General features: G+C 42.5%; 1 long non-coding RNA gene across 2 annotated transcripts in view; it reads right to left on the bottom strand.

Annotated features, from left to right (window-relative positions):
* The window catches only part of LOC147577042 (uncharacterized), a 41,407-nt gene that overhangs the window by 23,380 nt on the left and 251 nt on the right, over positions 1-17,776 (bottom strand). The window lies entirely within an intron of this gene.

Genomic DNA, 17,776 nt, shown 5'->3' with positions numbered 1-17,776 from the left:
TGCCCCTCCCCCACTCGTGCAAGTGCACTCTCTCTCAAAAATAAATAAATAAAACTTAAAAAAAATAAAATGTAAGGGGCGCCTGGGTGGCGCAGTCGGTTAAGCGTCCGACTTCAGCCAGGTCACGATCTCGCGGTCCGGGAGTTCGAGCCCCGCGTCGGGCTCTGGGCTGATGGCTCAGAGCCTGGAGCCTGTTTCCGATTCTGTGTCTCCCTCTCTCTCTGCCCCTCCCCCGTTCATGCTCTGTCTCTCTCTGTCCCAAAAATAAATAAACGTTGAAAAAAAAAAATTAAAAAAAAAAATAAACCTTAAAAAAATAATAATAATAAAAAAAAAAATAAAATGTATATAGCATCACAAGAATTTCTGAAAAGCCCAAAACAATCTTGAAAAAGAACAACCTTGGAAGACTCACATGTCCTTATTTCAAAATGCAGTACAAAGTAAATGGTAATCGAGACAGTATGGTCCCGGCTTAAGGTCAGACACAAATGTCAATGAACAGAATCGAGAGCCCAGAAACAAACCCATGTGTCTAAGGAAAACTGTGTTAAGTTCATTTATCTTGAGATAGAGACAGAGAGCAGGGGGAGGAGCAGAGTGTGAAAAGAGAGAGAATCCCAAGCAAGCACCTGGCTGTCAGTGAGCCAGCCACAGGGCTCAATCCCACCAACTGTGGGATCATGACCTGAGCTGAAATCAAGAGTCGGAAGCTTAACCGACTGAGCCATCCATGCGCCCCTAGGGTCAATTTTTTACAAAAACACCGAGACTATTCATTGAGGAAAGAATAGTTCTTTCAAACACTGGTGCTGGCAAAACTGGATATCCACATGCAGACCATATATAAACATTAACTCAAGATGAACCAAAAACTTAAATGTAAGATCTATAACTACAAAACTCTTAGAAGAACACAGAGGTATATCTTCATAACCTTGGATTTCACAACGTACTCTTGGATATAACACAAAAAACATTAGCAACAAAGAAAAAAATGGATAAATTAAGCTGCTTCAAAATTAAAAACTTTTACAACATGGGTAGACCCTAATAGCATTATGCTAAGTGAAACATCGGAAAGAAAGACACATATTGTATGACCTCACTTATATATGTAATCTTTTTTTCAAGTTTATTTATTTATTTTGAGAGAGAGAGAGAGAGTGCACAAGCAGGGGAGGGGCAGAGAGAGAGAGAAAGGGAAAGAGAGAGAATTCCAAGCAGGCTCTGCACCGTAAGCACAGAGCCCAACTCAGGACTCTATCCCAGAAACCATGAGATCACAGCCTGAACCGAAATCAAGAGTCAAATGCTTAACCAACCAACCCAGGTACCTCTTATATGTGGAATCTTCAAAGATAAATGTAACTCACAGGTACAGAAAACAGATTGGTGGCTGTCAGAGGTTGAGGATGGGCGAAATGGGTAAAGTGGTCAAAAGGTGCATACTTCCAGTTATAAAATAAATAATAAGTTCTGGGGATATAATGTATAGCATGGCATCTAGTTAATAATATGTTGCATATTTGAAGGTTTCTAAGAGAGTAGATCTTAAAAGTTCTCATTATAAGTGAAAAGTTTGTAACTGTGTACGATGGATATTAACCACACTTGTAGTAGTAATCAGTATGCAGTATACGCAAATATCACATTATAGTGTATACCTGAAACTAACATAATGTTATATGCCAATTATATCCCAATCTTTAAAACTTTAAAACTTCTGTACTTCAAAGGACACTATCAAGAAAGTGAAAAGATAACCACACTATGGGAGCAAATATTTGCAAATCATATTTTTGATAAAAGACTTGTGTGAAGAATATTTAAGTAATTTATACAACTCAATAATAAAAAGACAATTTTAAAATGGGCAAAGAGGGGATACCTGGCTGGCTCAGTCGGTAGAACACGTGACTCTTGATCTTGAGGTTGTAAGTTCAAGTCCCACATCGGGGGTAGAGATTACATTAAAACATTTTTTAGGGGCACCTGGGTGGCCCAGTTGGTTAAACAACCGACTCTTGCTTTTGACTTGGGTCATGATCTCATGGTTCCTGGGATCGAGTTCCGTGTAGGGCTCTGTGCTAATGACATGGAGCCTGCTTGGGATTCTCTCTCTCCCTCTCTCTGCTCTTCCCCTGCTCCCACACTCCCTCTCTCTCAAAATAAATTTTAAAAAAATTTAATAAAATATTTAAAAATTGTTTAATTAAAAAACATAAAAATGAGCAAACAGGGGCATCTGGCTGGCTCACTTGGTGGAGCATGTGACTCGTGGTGTCAAGCCCCATGTTGGGCATGGAGATTAATTGAAAAAAAATAAAATAAAATAAAATAAAAAATAAAATGCACAAAGGATCTGAACAGACATTTTTCCAAGAAAGATATGCAGCCAATAAGCACATAAAAAGATGCTCAACATCATTAGTCATCACAGACTTGACAATCAAAACCATAAGATATAAAATAAGAGACAATAACAAGTGTTGACGAGGATATGAAAAGAGCAGAACCCTCCCACACTGTTGGAGGGAGTGTAAAATGGTGCAGCTACTTTGGATGCAATTTGGAAGTTCCTGAAAAGATTCAGCATTTGAGTCTGAGCAATTGCACTCCTAGGTATACACCCAAGAGAAATGGAAACGTATGTCCACAGAAATACTTGCCCATCAATATTCATGGTAGCTTTATTCTTAAGAGCCTCAGAGTAGAAATAATCAAATGGCCATCACGTGATGAATTAATAAAGCAACATGGTATTTACAAACAGTGGAATATTAGTTGGCTATGAAAAGGAATGGAGTGCTGATACAGGCTGCAACTTGGATGAACCTTGAAAACGTTATGCTAAGTGGAAAAAAGCTGGTAATAGAAGGCATACATTGTATGATTCTCTTCATATGAGATGTCCAGAATAGGCAAATCCTCAAATAGTCGGTTTGAGATACAAAGCAGATTAGTGATTGCCTGGAGGTGTGGGAGGAGCAGGAAAGAGCTAGTAACAGGTGCAGCGTCTCTGAGTAGTGAGGAAAATGTTGTGGAATTCGAGAGTGGTGATGGTTGCACAACTTTGTGAATATACTAGAACACAACAAACTGTAAACTTTAAGTGGGTGGATTGCGTGATATATGAATTATATCTCAATATACCTATTTCTTTAAAAAAAGAAGCAAGAATGAGCAAAGAAACTGGTGACCGTGAAGGTGTATCTAAAACACATACACAGGGGCGCCTGGGTGGCGCAGTCGGTTAAGCGTCCGACTTCAGCCAGGTCACGATCTCGCGGTCCGTGAGTTCGAGCCCCGCGTCAGGCTCTGGGTTGATGGCTCAGAGCCTGGAGCCTGTTTCCGATTCTGTGTCTCCCTCTCTCTCTGCCCCTCCCCCGTTCATGCTCTGTCTCTCTCTGTCCCCAAAATAAATAAACGTTGAAAAAAAAAAATTTAAAACACATACACAAAAAAGCTAAATTAGGGAATTCAAGGTGTGGTAAATTATAACAACAAACGATCATTGGGGTCCTGTACTCCCACAGGCACACATGGAAAAATTTTAGTTTTAAAAAGGTTAAGGATTGGGGCACCTGGGTGGCTCAGTCGGTTGGGCGTCTGACTTTGGCTCGGGTCATGATCTCACGGTCCGTGAGTTCGAGCCCCGCGTCAGGCTCTGTGCTGACAGCTCAGAGCCTGGAGCCTGTTTCAGATTCTGTGTCTCCCTCTCTCTCTGACCTTCCCCCATTCATGCTCTGTCTCTCTCTGTCTCAAAAATGAATAAACGTTAAAAAAAAAAAAAGGTTAAGGATTGCAGTTGATTAAGACATTGTGTATATAACTTTTTTCTTTTTACATTTTTGAGAGATGGAGAGAGACAGAGCATGAGCAGGGGAGGGGCAGAGAGAGGAGGAGACACAGAATCCGAAGCAGGTTCCAGGCTCTGAGCTGTCAGCACAGAGCCTGACGCAGGGCTCGAACCCACAAACCACGAGATCATGACCCGAGCCGAACTCGGACGCCCAACTGACTGAGCCACTCAGGCACCCCAAATATATTGGGTATATAAAAAGTCATGATTTGAGAATAATTTTTTAGAAAGGAAATAGTCCTGGAGATAGCCAGGACATCAACTTATTCCTCTGAAAATTGTTAATTACAGGGAAAGAACTAAACACTTCTGCTTTTCTAATGTAAGTAGAACTCCAATGTGACCTAATATCCCCGTGTGTAAGGGAACGTGTTTCAGTATAGAAGAATTCTAGCTAGAGCTGGGGCTAGGGTAAGGCGAGTCGTGCCCAGGGCAGAAAATTTAAGCAGTCACTCACCTAGCCCTGATTCTAGTTAACAAACGCAGCAGAGTCCAAGTTAGAAAATTGTTTCAACCATTGGTGAAATAACTGACTCAGGCAGTAGTCATTAGTGCGGCTAAAATAACTACAAGAAAAACTGATAGGAAATGTACAAAAATCAGGTTGTCACTATCTGAATCCAGTGATCAATCTTAATGGCATGAGAAGTGAGACAACCAACATCACATGCCTCCTGGTAAGGGTACAGAAAGTACACAGCACCACTTAGGATTTTCAGGAAAAAAAAAATTTGAATCATAACGCAATGAAACTGGGGTACCTGGCTGGTTGGCTCAGTCTTGTGGAGCATGGAACTCTTGATCTCAGGATTATGAGTTTGAGCCCCACGTTGGGTGTAGAGATTACTTAAAAAATAAAGTCTTTAAAAAAAATGTTTATTTATTTTTGAGAGAGACACAGAGTGTGAGCAGGAGAGGGTCAGAGAGAGAGGAAGACACAGACTCCAAAGCAAGCTCCAGGCTCCGAACTGTCAGCACAGTGCCTGATGCAGGACTCGAATTCATGAACCTGAGCCCAAGTCAGACACTTAACCGACTGAGCCACCCAGGCACCCCAAAAATAAAATCTTTAAATAATAATCAGGATAATAATGCATTCAAACCTTTAAAACTGACCCCTAGTCTGCAAGAAATATTGAGCATAAAGGATTCAGTCCACAAGGAAGCAATATACAAGATCTCAAAGGAGGGACTTTATATTAGACTCTAATTTCATCAACAAGCCAATGAAAGGAAAAATAAGAGGGGAGGGGAGTGTTCTAGATTAAGAGAAACATAAGACTTAAAAGACTTAAAGGAAACACAAGAGTCATAACAACCAAATAAAACAGATCCTGTTTGATCTTGATTCTAAACAGAAATCACAAAAAGAATTTTTTATACAGCTGAGGAAATTTGAGTATGGCTCGGTAATTGAATGATATTAAATTATCATTTGCATTTTGTTAGATGTGATAATGGCATTGTGGTCATGCAAGAAAATACTCAGAGATTTCTTTTTGAGTTGCATACTGAAGTGTTTAGAGGTGAATGGAACCATGGCTGGGATTTGCTTTAAAATATTCCAGCAAAAAAAAACCTAACGAGGGGGAAGGGGCAGATGAAACAAGTCTGTGGTTAAATGAAGCTAGGGGATGGCCACATGGGGTTTGTTGTACTCTCTAGCTTTGGGGAAGTTTGGAAAGTTTCAGAGTAAAAATTCCAAAAATATGGGTACACCATTATTCAACTACAACCCACTGTGGAGTATGTGTCCTAGAGGAGCTCTTACTATCGTACATATGTTCAAAAGTGAGTTCTGCTTTGTAAAATGAAAATTGGAGATGAGTTCAATGTCTGCCGGTAAAAGAACAGATAGAGGTAAAGTGATAAGAGGTTGTCCTGTCAGCAGCCACTCCCTGTTCCTCCTAGTTAATAAAATCCTGATTTTCTTTATCCCTCACAGAAATGTCTTGTGAATGCGATGTGATGGACCCAAGGCACACGCTGGAAGCTCCTGTCTTTCCACCAGTAATTGATGCAGTGGCAGGGAGGCAACCACCTGTGCCAAAGAGAGCTCAGGGCAACTGGGTGAGAGTCTAGGAAGTTCCACCACACTTCATTGATTCTAAGGCACACAAGCTTTCATTTCTGAAATTGGCAGATTTCTCACAATTGATAGCATCTCACAAGCACTGTCATCGGATGGCTGTTGTAGTGTGTTTGTCACTCCGTGTGTGTGTGTGTGTGTGTGTGTGTGTATACAAACATGATCTGAAAACACATCCTTTGTGACACCTTCTGCTAAGATCCAGAAAGTACGAGAATTACAACTTTTAGAGTGGGTCTTCTTCTTCCCCTTCCTCCTCCCCCTCCTCTTTCTTCTTCTTCTTCTTCTTCTTCTTCTTCTTCTTCTTCTTCTTCTTCTTCTTCTCCTTCTCCTTCTCCTCCTCCTCCTCCTCCACCTCCTCCCCCACCTCCTCCCCCTCCTCTTTCTCCTTCTTCCTTTTCTCCTTCTTCTTCTTCCTCTTCTCCTCCTCCTCCTCCTTCTTCTTCTTAAGATTTTATTTTTAAGTAATCTCTACACCCAACATGCGGCTCAAACTTACAACTCCGAGATGAAGAGTCCCTCGCTCCACTGACTGAGCCAGCCAGGTGTCCCCAGAATGGGTCTTCTTGAGACAACACGGCACACTCTGTGAGGAGACGCTGCACTGGCTGTGTTCCTGATGGCACAGAGGGTAACATCTTGGGGGAGAACAAGGACATGGAAGGTGCTGATTTAAAAAGTGATTTAGAATAGAACTCTGGTGACAAGACCTTCTGAAAACACCAATTTCTTTCATTTCTATTTTCCTGTTTTGTATACCCAGGATAACTTTTAAAGATTTATGTCAAAGTTTGGGGCGTCTGGGTGGCTCAATCAGTTAAACCGTTCGACTTTTGGTTTCGGCTCAGGTCATGGTCTCGAGGTTTGTGGGTTCGAGCCCCACATCCAGGTCTGAGCTGACAGTGCAGAGCCTGCTTGGGATTCTCACCCCATAAATAAACTTTATTTTTAAAAAAGATTTATGTCTAAGTTTAAAAGGGCCATTTTTAAGAGTATAAAACAAAACTTCTAAGGGATAAGAAAGCATTGCCAGTTCAAATGTCGGAATTTTTGCTTTTTTAGAACTTAAAAAAAAAGTGTGCTTTACAATTGATGAAATGAGGTACCTCTCTATTAGGAAATAAGGCTTGTTGGGAATGCAAGCTGGTGCAGCCACTCTGAAAAACAGTATGGAGGTTCCTCAAAAAACTAAAAATAGAACTACCCTGCGACCCAGCAATTGCACTACTAGGTATTTACCCACAGGATCCAGGTGTGCTGTTTCGAAGGGACACATGCACCCCCATGTTTATAGCAGCACTATCAACAACAGCCAAAGTATGGAAAGAGCCCAGATGTCCAACGATGGATGAATGGATAAAGAAGATGGGGTATATACATACAATGGAGTATTACTCAGCAACCATAAAGAATGAAATCTTGCCATTGGCAACTACTTGGATGGAACTGGAGGGTATTATGCTAAGTGAAATTAGTCAGAGAAAGACAAAAGTCATATGACTTCACTCATACATGGAATTTAAGATACAAAACAGATGAACATTAAGGGAAAGGAAGCAAAAATAATATAAAAACAGGGAGGGGAACAAAACAGAAGAGACTCTTAAATATGGAGAACAAACAGGGTTACTGGAGGGGTGCTGGGAGGGGGGATGGGCTAAATGGGTAAGGGACACTAAGGAATCTACTCCTGAAATCATTCTTGCACTGTATGCTAATTTGGATGTAAATTAAACAAAATAAAATTTAAAAAAATAATAAAATCTTTCAACAGACAGGCCAATTCATAATTAATAAAAAATTCTTTTGAAGGTTAAAAAAAAAAAGAAAGAAAGAAAAGAAAAGAAGGCTGAGGAGCTTGGGTGGCTCAGTCAGTTAAGCGTCTGACTTTGACTCAGCTTAGGATCTTGCAGTTTGTGAGTTCGAGCTCCACGTCGGGCTCTGTGCTGACAGCTCAGAGCCTGGGGTCTGCCTCGGATTCTGTGTCTCCCTCTCTCTCTGCCCTTTCCCCACTCGTGCTCTCTCTCTCAAAAATAAATACACACCAAAAAAATTTTGTTAAAGAAAAGAAGGCTAGAAAGGGGAAATTCTTCTTTGCCCCCTCCATCCCCTTCCTGCTCTGGATAGTGTCAGGCCAGGGCACAGCTGTGGCAGTTATCTTGGGACCACCAGGGGAAGACAAAAAGGATCCCAGGGAGGCCAAATTGCATCCTGACATTGCTGAGTCACTAATCTAGCAATGGAACATCGTACCTGCAGATTTCCATCAATGAGGTAATTAATGCCTGTATCACTTATGAGACTTTTACTTCGGAATCATGCTACAAAACTATACTGAATTAACAATTATCTAGTAGAGTACTGAGCAGTTTAAAATACACAATATAATTGAATATAAATAAATATTTTGTATATTTAAAAATATATTTTATCTAGATATAAACATATTTTACATGAATACTGTATATTTTATAAACATATATACATTTCTATCTCAAAAATACTGAGTTTTAAAAAAAAAAAAAAAGCAAGTTTCAGGGACGCTTGGGTGGCTTAGTCAGTTGAGCGTCCAACTGTTGATTTTAGCTCAGGTCATGATCCCGGGGTTGGGGATGGAGCCCCATCACTGGGTTCCACGCTATCGTGGAGCCTGCTTAAGATTCTCTCTCTCTCACTACCTCTGCCCATCTCTCCATCTCACACACTCTCTCTAAAATAAATTTTAGGGCGCCTGGGTGGCTCAGTCAGTTGAGCGGCCGACTTCAGCTCAGGTCATGATCTCGCAGTCTGTGAGTTCAAGCCCCGCATGGGGCTCTGTGCTGACAACTCAGAGCCTGGAGCCTGTTTCGTATTCTGTGTCTCCCTCTCTCTGACCCTCCCCTGTTCATGCTCTGTCTCTCCCTGTCTCAAAAATAAATAAAACGTTATGAAAAAAAATTTTTTAATAAATTTTTAAAAAAGGAAGTTTCAGGGGCGCCTGGGTGGCGCAGTCGGTTAAGCGTCCGACTTCAGCCAGGTCACGATCTCGCACTCCGTGAGTTCGAGCCCCGCGTCGGGCTCTGGGCTGATGGCTCAGAGCCTGGAGCCTGTTTCTGATTCTGTGTCTCCCTCTCTCTCTGCCCCTCGCCCGTTCATGCTCTGTCTCTCTCTGTCCCAAAAATAAATAAACGTTGAAAAAAAAAAATTTAAAAAAAAAAAAAAAAAGGAAGTTTCAGAATAATATCACATGTGCAATACTTATATAAAGTTAAATGACTAATTCAGTGTCGTGTATGTGTTTTAAACACAGACTAGAATACGTGGATACACGGACGAGAAGGACACATCTTCAGCGTAGTCGATACCAGTGGGAAGAGAGTAAGGGAAACGCAATCAGGACGGGAATATAAATGGGACTCATCTGCACCAATAATGATTTGCATATTTTTCAAAAAAATATCCAAAGCAAATGTGGCAAATATTAACTTTGTTAAATCCAACTGGTAAATAAACTTGTCATATTCTTCATTTGTGTGTGTGTTATGAAATACAATTATGATGGTGATGATAAAACTCTCATTACTCAATTTTCACATGTTTATAATTGAAATAATCTCAAATTCATATTGTAGAGCATAATAAAAATATGCTGAATGTACATATATTTTTTCTTCACTTTTAAATTAGAAATGTTCACTGCAGATGGCGCCAGAGTCATGAAAAACACTAGGCTGTTGCCAGAATTAATTCTCTTCAAGAAAGGTACCAGATAGAATTGTGAAAATTCCATGTATGCTATTAAGACTTCTATCAGCAATAGATGACATTTACATATCAGTGGCTTAGAATTCACGATAAAGATACAAATCTAAATGCCAACAAACTTTGTAGAACTCCTCCCAAAGGAGTAAAGGACCTCCTTCAGGAGGGCATGGGAGGAGAGGGGACGACTGACTTAATAGGTTGTTTCCAAGTCTTTTGCCAGAGGATTTATACTGGCCAGGGTCTAAGAGGAAAAGAGAAACCACTCTAAGCATTTAAAACAGGGGAGGAAACCCCAGAGAGAATCTAATACAAGGAATTGGATGGAGGAACTGAGAAACCTGGCAAGGGAGTGAGGCAACCCAGACCTTAGCAAGAGCAGGGCCCAGTACTGCCTCCTCCTGGAGCAAGCGGGGAAGGGTAAGGGGGGTGGGGGATGTTCATGGAGTCCAAGGGGTCACTGAGCAAAACCCCAAGCCCGTTTGGGGATGAAGCCTTTGCCAGAAAGACTACCTGATTGCCTTCTGATTCCCCAATGATGCCTCTCATTGGCTGGGCTTAGCCAGGAGTCAGCTCACCTGGGAGCCTGGGAAACAGCCTGTAGGAGCGAGCCCGTGATACAGAGCAGAGCAGAGCCAAGAGCAAAAATGAGATCTGAGGGAGAGAGGATCCGATCCACTGGTTGTAACCTTCATTAGTTACAGTTAAACTTTCTTGGGGCACCTGGGTGGCTCAGTGGCTTAAGCGTTGGACTTTGGCTCAGGCTGTGATCTCGGGATTCCTGAGTTCCATCCCATGGGGCTCTGGGCGATCAGCACAGAGCCAGCTTCAGAAACTCTGTCCCTCTCTCCCTGCCCCTACCTCTCCCCACCTCCACTTCTCCCCCCTCTTTCTCAAAAATAAACATTAAAAAAACAGATTCTCTCTCCCTCTGCCCCTCGTCCCTCTCTGCACCCACCCCCATGCGCATGTGAGTGCACAAGTGCGCACTCTCCAAAAAAAACCTTTCTTGTTTCTCATTTTTTTCCTCAAATTTATTTACGTTATTTTAGAGAGAGAAAGAGAGAGCATGTGCGAGTGCGGGAGAGGAGCAAAAGGGGGGAGAGAGAGAGAGAGAGGGAGAGAATCCTAAGCAGGGTTCCCACGAAGCCTGATGCCCACGGCCCCGAGATCATGACCTGAGCCAAAATCAAAAGCTGTATGCTCAAGCGACTGAGCCACCCAGGTGTCCTCCTCGTATTTATTTTTAAAATGCTTCTCAATTCCGGTATACCTAGAGTCGTCAGATTTGGGGGATGGGAGGGAGAGACCCTAGATGCCAATTGAATCTGAATTTCAGATAAACAATGCAAAATTTGGAATACATATGACAAAAATTTTTAGTATCTATCTGAAATTCAAATTTAACTGGGCATCCTGTGTGGTACACACATTGTACACCATATACTAGGTATAACTCTAAATGAAATGCTTCAGGGGCGCCTGGGTGGCGCAGTCGGTTAAGCGTCCGACTTCAGCCAGGTCACGATCTCGCGGTCCGTGAGTTCGAGCCCCGCGTCAGGCTCTGGGCTGATGGCTCAGAGCCTGGAGCCTGTTTCCGATTCTGTGTCTCCCTCTCTCTCTCTGCCCCTCCCCCGTTCATGCTCTGTCTCTCTCTGTCCCAAAAATAAAAAAAAAAAAAAAAAAAAAAAAAAAAAAAACGTTGAAAAAAAAGAAATGCTTTAAAAATAAAACTAACTTGTACATCCAACTCTACAGAAAACAAAACGTATCCCAGCTTGCACGCGTGTAAGGGAGTATGAAAGACTATTTCACAGAAGTGGATGATGCCACTCTGTTCCACGCTGGCGACACAGGCTTTGGATATGGGGCCAGACGGAGGCAGTGGACTTGGGTGCAAAATTTAATGGGGCACCAAAAAACTCAGTAAGTAATCAAGATAAATAATAGTTTAATACAATATTTTTAAATAAAAATGAATGCAAAAAATCCACAAGGAAGAAAATATCAAAAATTTTAGTATGACTGGATCAGTAACCACGCTGTGCTGAGACACATTGGAACCTGAGGCAAAAGGAGAAATAGGTAATACTGATCCCATCTTTACTTAAAATATTGACATATTATTCAACATGAATATATTAATTCCTGATTTTTAAAAATATTGCCTTAGGGGCTCCTGGGTGGCTCAGTTGCAAGTGTCGGACCCTTGATTTCAGCTCAGGTCGTGATCCCGGGGTTGTGGGATCAAGCCCTACATCAGGGTCCACGCTGGGCATGAAGCCTACTTGGGATTCTCTCTCTCTTTCTCCCTCTGTCCCTGCGTCTCCCCTGCCAGCCACTTGTGCATGCACACACGCACGCTCTCTCAAAATAAATCAATGTAGGGGCGCCTGGGTGGCTCAGTCAGTTGGGCGGCCGACTTCGGCTCAGGTCATGATCTCGCGGTCCGTGAGTTCGAGCCCCACGTCGGGCTCTGCGCTGACCGCTCGGAGCCTGGAGCCTGTTTCAGATTCTGTGTCTCCCTCTCTCTCTGACCCTCCCCGTTCATGCTCTGTCTCTCTCTGTCTCAAAAATAAATAAACGTTAAATAAATAAATAAAAAATAAATCAATCAATGTAAAAATATTGCCTTAAAACGTTATTTGTCTTGATTACTCAATTTCTTGGCACTTCGTTAAATTTTTGCACCTGAAGTGAGTGTTTAGCACTGTTTGGAACCATTTCAGGGTCACACAAAATTTACCAGATTTGGATCAAAGGTCAGTGGCACACTTTCAGTTAGCAAATAGTTTTCCCTTAGAAGCTTGATTTGAATATCCAGTGAATAAAAAGTGAAGCTGGGATTGGAGCTTGATGTCCATCCCTGGGGATGTCACTGCTTTGGTGCAAAACCAGCAGAAGTTTATGCTTTCACATCTCTGTAGTACTTCTTGGCAATTACGATTCACTGTGATGAGTCGGTTGCAAAATAATTTGTAGTTTCCATCAGGAGTTTGATTATGGGAATAACGACATTTAACTCTTTGCACCCTTAAAAAAAGCCAGATCAAGAGTCCAAGAACTCTTTTCAAGTGCCCGTTCTGACACTTACTAGCTGAGCAAGTTGGTTTACTTCTTGGAGCCTCAGTTTTCTCATCCAAAAAATAGGTTTGAGTAGCCACATCCATATCACGAGGATGTTGAGGACGAAAAGGAACAATGGAAAACCTCTTTATGAAACTGTAAAAGACCATACAAAAGTGTCACTACCCCGAATACACTGAGGAATTCTCATTGTCTAAGTCATGCTGCATTCGTGGATACTGGCATGTTTGCTAAGCAGAAGTACAATGATGATATTTAAAGACAGTGTTTGGAGATTACAGCTGAGGTGATGGACAGGGGATTCATACAAGAGATTGTTTCCATAGTGGAATAGAAGACTTGAAAATTACTAGTACAGGGGTGCCTAGTGGCTCAGTTGGTTAAGCATTCGACTTTGCCTCAGGTCATGATCTCATAGTCTGTGAGTTAGAGCCCCGCATCTGGCTCTGTGCTGATAGCTCAATGGCTCAGAGCCTGGAACCTGCTTCGGATTCTGTGTCTCCCTCTCTCTGCCCCTCCCTCATTCATGCTGTCTCTCTCTGTCTCAAGAATAAACATTAAAAAAAAAAAAAAGAAAATTACTAATACAGCCTTGGGTAGTCAGGAACGTCTTCTTGAGGAGAGATGATGCCCGTGTTTTCAGGGAAGGAAATGGGTACCGGCTGTAAGGGAGGGAGGGTGTGGATGGGGTGGAAGCTGGAAAGGGATTATAGGCAGGTCATGAAGGGTCTTAACCATTTTCAGGAGTTTGGACTTGGTGCTAAGAGCAGTGAAGTGTTTTAAACGGAAGTGGACACGATCAGATTAGCATTAAAAACCTATCTCTGGCTAAATGAAGGCATTCTAGAAGTGGAGAGACTGGATGAGAAGGCTGCTGTGGCTCTTGTCTCAGTCAGAGGTGATAGTGACCTGGGAGAGTGGCAGTGAGAATGGAAGGATCCATGAAATGGAGGAGGTAAAATCCACGGACTCGGTTGGTTGAACGAGATGGGGGATGAAGAATCGGGAGATGGTTTGCAGTTATTTATTGCTATATGACAAGCACCCCAAATGTAGCAGTTTAAAAGAACAACTTGTATATCCACATGCAAAAGGATGAAGTTGGCCCCCTAGCTGGCATAATATATAAAAATTAATTCAAAATGCATCAAAGACCTAAATGTAAGAGCTAAAACGATTTTTTTTAAAAAAGAGCCAAGAGGAGCCCAGTGGCTCAGTTAAGCATCCGACTCTTGATTTGGGCTCAGGTCGTGATCTCGAAGATGTGGGATCAAGTCATGCATTGGGCTCTGCACGGAGCACGGAGCCTGCTTGAGACTCTCTCTCTCCCTCTCTCTGCCCCTCTTCCAGTCTCAGTCTCTCCCCACCCCATAAACAAACAAACATTAAAAAAAAAACACACATTTAGGGGCACCTGGGGGGCTCAGTCGGTTAAGCGTCCAACTTCAGCTCAGGTCATGATCTCACAGTTCATGGGTTTGAGCCCCACATTGGGCTCTGTGCCGACAGCTCAGAGCCTGGATCCTGCTTTGGATTCTGTGTCTCCCTCTCTTTCTGCCCCTCCCCTGCTTGCACTCTGTCTGTCTCTCTCTCTCAAAAATAAGTAAACATTAAAAAAATATATATTTAAAAAAAAGAGGGGCGCCTGGGTGGCTCATTTGGTTAAGTGACGTGTCTGACTTTCGCTCAGGTCATGATCTCACTGTTTAGGAGTTCAAGCCCAGCATTCGGCTCTCTGCTGTCAGTATGGAGCCTGCTTCGGATCCTCTATCCTTCCCCTACCCTGCCCCTCTGCTGCTCACTCTCTCTCTCTCTCAAAAATAAACATTAAAAATATAATAAAATTTAAAAAGAGTTAAAAAATTATAAAATTCTTAGGGAAAGCAAGAATAAATCTTCATGACCTGGTTAATTAGATATGATACAAAAAGCAGAGTTGACAAAAGAAAAAATAGATAAATTGGACTTCATCAAAGTTAAAAACTTTTCTGCTTCAAAGGACTCAATCAAGAAAAAGACAAGTCATAGATGGGAAAAGATACTTGCAAATTATATATGATAAAATATGACTTTTATAATTAACAATATAAAGAAGGGCGCCTGGCTGGCTGAGTTGGAAGAACATGCGACTTTTGATCTCGGTGTTGTGGGTTCGAGCCCCGCGTCGGGCTCTGTGCTGACCGCTCAGAGCCTGGAGCCTGCTTCAGATTCTGTGTCTTCCTCTCTCTCTGCCCCTCCCCTGCTCACACTCTGTCAATCTCTCAAAAAATAGACGTTAAAAAAAAATTTTTTTTAATAAGAAAGCTGAAACAATTTCAGCAACAAAATAGCATAATATTGAATCGTAAACACAATAGAAAATAAATATTCATGAGTCCATAATGATAAAGTTTATGACTGAATAAGTAACTGAATGCGGGAGAAGAGACAGATCTCCCTTAGAGAAGGTAATCTATCTACATACACGCCTTACTGCAGGAGGTAGGACGTTCTAAACTGTCCTCCACTCCCCCACCGGAGTGTCGAACTGCACGTAATGACTCGCTTCCCAAGAGTAAAGTGTGGGGGTAACTTTACAGCGGAGAAGCCTGGCAGACACCCCGAGCCAGGTGATCAAGGTTAACATCATCATTTTGCTAGGATGCTCTCTCCATCTGACATGAGAACAGCACGTCACCTCTGTGGTTTTCCACCTAAAACCCCATAATTTTAGTCTAGCTGTAGCTGAACTCAAGGGGTGCCGCCCTTGGGGTGCATCAACTTGAATACCACCCAAAGAAGTGCTGAAGGCAAAGAACTTTTTATCACTTGTTACATGGAAGGAGATAGTTCTCAAAGCACTGTCTTCCCGTGGGATTAGCACAGGATGTTTTTCTTCAGGCTTTCAGGGGGCAGGGCAGGGAGCTTGCATATACATTAAAGAACTTACACATATTCTCTCAGGCTCTTTGCCCCAACTGTGCATGCCTAACATGCTAACAGGCTAGTGCATATCGGGATGCTCAAAAAATGGCAGAAAACCCCACCTATAGGAGGAGATCTTAGTATTATAACGAGCTAAAAGTAACTTCAAAACAATTCAGGGGGACACAAATAATAATGAATAAAAAATGGGGTGCCTGGCTGGCTCAATCGGTAGAGCATGTGACTCTCGATCTGGGGGTTGTGAGCTCGAGCCCCCTGTGGGATGTAGAAATTACTTCAAAATAAAATCCTAAAAAAAAAAAAAGACAATGCAGGGGGGCTTCTGTGTAAGATCCTCAGCTCCAGTCCAGCTCAAACTGGCTCACCTAAGGGGCTATCAGGTGAAACACCTAGCTGGGCAGTCTCCTTGGCTGGAATTCCTGGTTCTGCAAGACGAAACACATTCCTTCCCTGTTTTTGTCCCTTCCCCTCCCTTCTGCTGAGAGCTTTGAACACTCTGATCTGAGTAACTCCTCTGCTGGGTCCTAGCTAACAGGGGCAGGGGGATCCTGAAATGGCAGACCCCATTGATCGGAGGCCCATGAAGTCATACTAGCAGGTGTCCTGGTGCCGCTTTATCTGGTCTCCTGGAGGTCTTTCCATGTCGAGAGACTTGGAATCTAAAAAACGCCTTGATTCTTCGTGTTTAAGATTTCACTAGGTACGTTTGGTAATTGTATCTATCTGTAGTGTAGTGCGGATTAACTACTTGTCCCACAAATTGCTTTGAATGATAAAGCAGGCATTCATACCCCTGGAGCCGAAGCCTATGTGTTCCTTGGTTGGTCCGGCCGTGCCTGGGTACGCATTGATGAGGGAGCTTAAGACAAACTGAGGGCAAAGTACAGGCTAACAGCACCCCCGGGCCCCCAGGTGGAATATGTGTGCTATTTCTTGGACACTCCTGGCTACCCAAGAACAAAGGAAAGGGGTTTAAGTGCTGGCCACGGTAATGTGGGAAACTAAGGCAAACGAAATTTTAAATTCCCTTACTGCCTACAGCCCATTGATAAGTGCTTGAAATAGGCAGAGTGGCCTCCCTCTAGGAGCTCAGCTGCCTCCGTGACAACACTTTGCTAGAGACAAAAGGGAATCTTGGCTTAGCATCATCCTGACCCCCAGGAACCTGTAAGTCCACTTTAACGTTACAAAATTCCTTTGGAGACTTCCTTTATCTCAACACCCCCAAGATATAAGCTGGCAATCATATTCTAAGCTTATGGCCCCCTGATATACAGATGTATATCTGGGTCTCATGACTGAGGTTTTACTAAACGGTAATAAATGCTGTTTTCCCAACAGCACCTAGCCTCTCAAGGTCCTGGAAACCTTGCTTCCGAAATCCCTTAGAGTCTTAACCTATCCCTAATCTCCTCCCTACCTGAGGATATATTATCAGTCACCCATCACAACCCCAGGGCAGCTCTTTCTGCCCACGGGTCCTCTCCCCATGTTTTAATAAAATCACCTTTTTGCACCAAAGACGTCTTCAAGGACTTTCTTGGCCATCGGCTCCAGACCCCACCATCGCCCCAAAACTTCATCAATATGACCATTAATGTTTTGAATTGACAAGTTGGAAGTCTGGGTGCCAGCTTCATAACCATGAACAAAATATTGGGAAACCCAAATCAAAGAGCATTCTTCAAAAATCCTGACCAGTACTCCTTAAAGCTGTCAAGATTGTCAAGAACAAGAAAAACCTGAGAAACTATCAGCCAAGCATAGCCTAAGAAGACATAATGAATATGTGTAATGTCGTGTCTTTTGACAGGATACTGGAACAGAAAAGAGACATCGGGGAAAACTGGTGAAATTCATATAGTAATGTACCAGTCAAGGTGGTTTCTTAGATGTGACAGACGTACCATGGTAACTTAGTCAAAATTTAAGAGGCTTACAACAGGGGACTCTAGGTCAGGAGTATGCAGGAACTCTATGCATCGCCGTTGCAATCTTCTGTAAAGCTAAAACTATCCTAAAATGTTTTCTTTTCAAACGGCAACTGCAACAGTGCCTTCTCACAGAAT

The sequence above is a fragment of the Puma concolor genome, chromosome C2 (genome assembly GCF_028749965.1).
Source record: "Puma concolor isolate L17-30 chromosome C2, mPumCon1.1.hap2, whole genome shotgun sequence".
NCBI classification, from domain to species: domain Eukaryota; kingdom Metazoa; phylum Chordata; class Mammalia; order Carnivora; family Felidae; genus Puma; species Puma concolor.
Note: the sequence above shows the minus strand (reverse complement) of the source record. Positions and strands in the feature narration are given on the sequence as shown.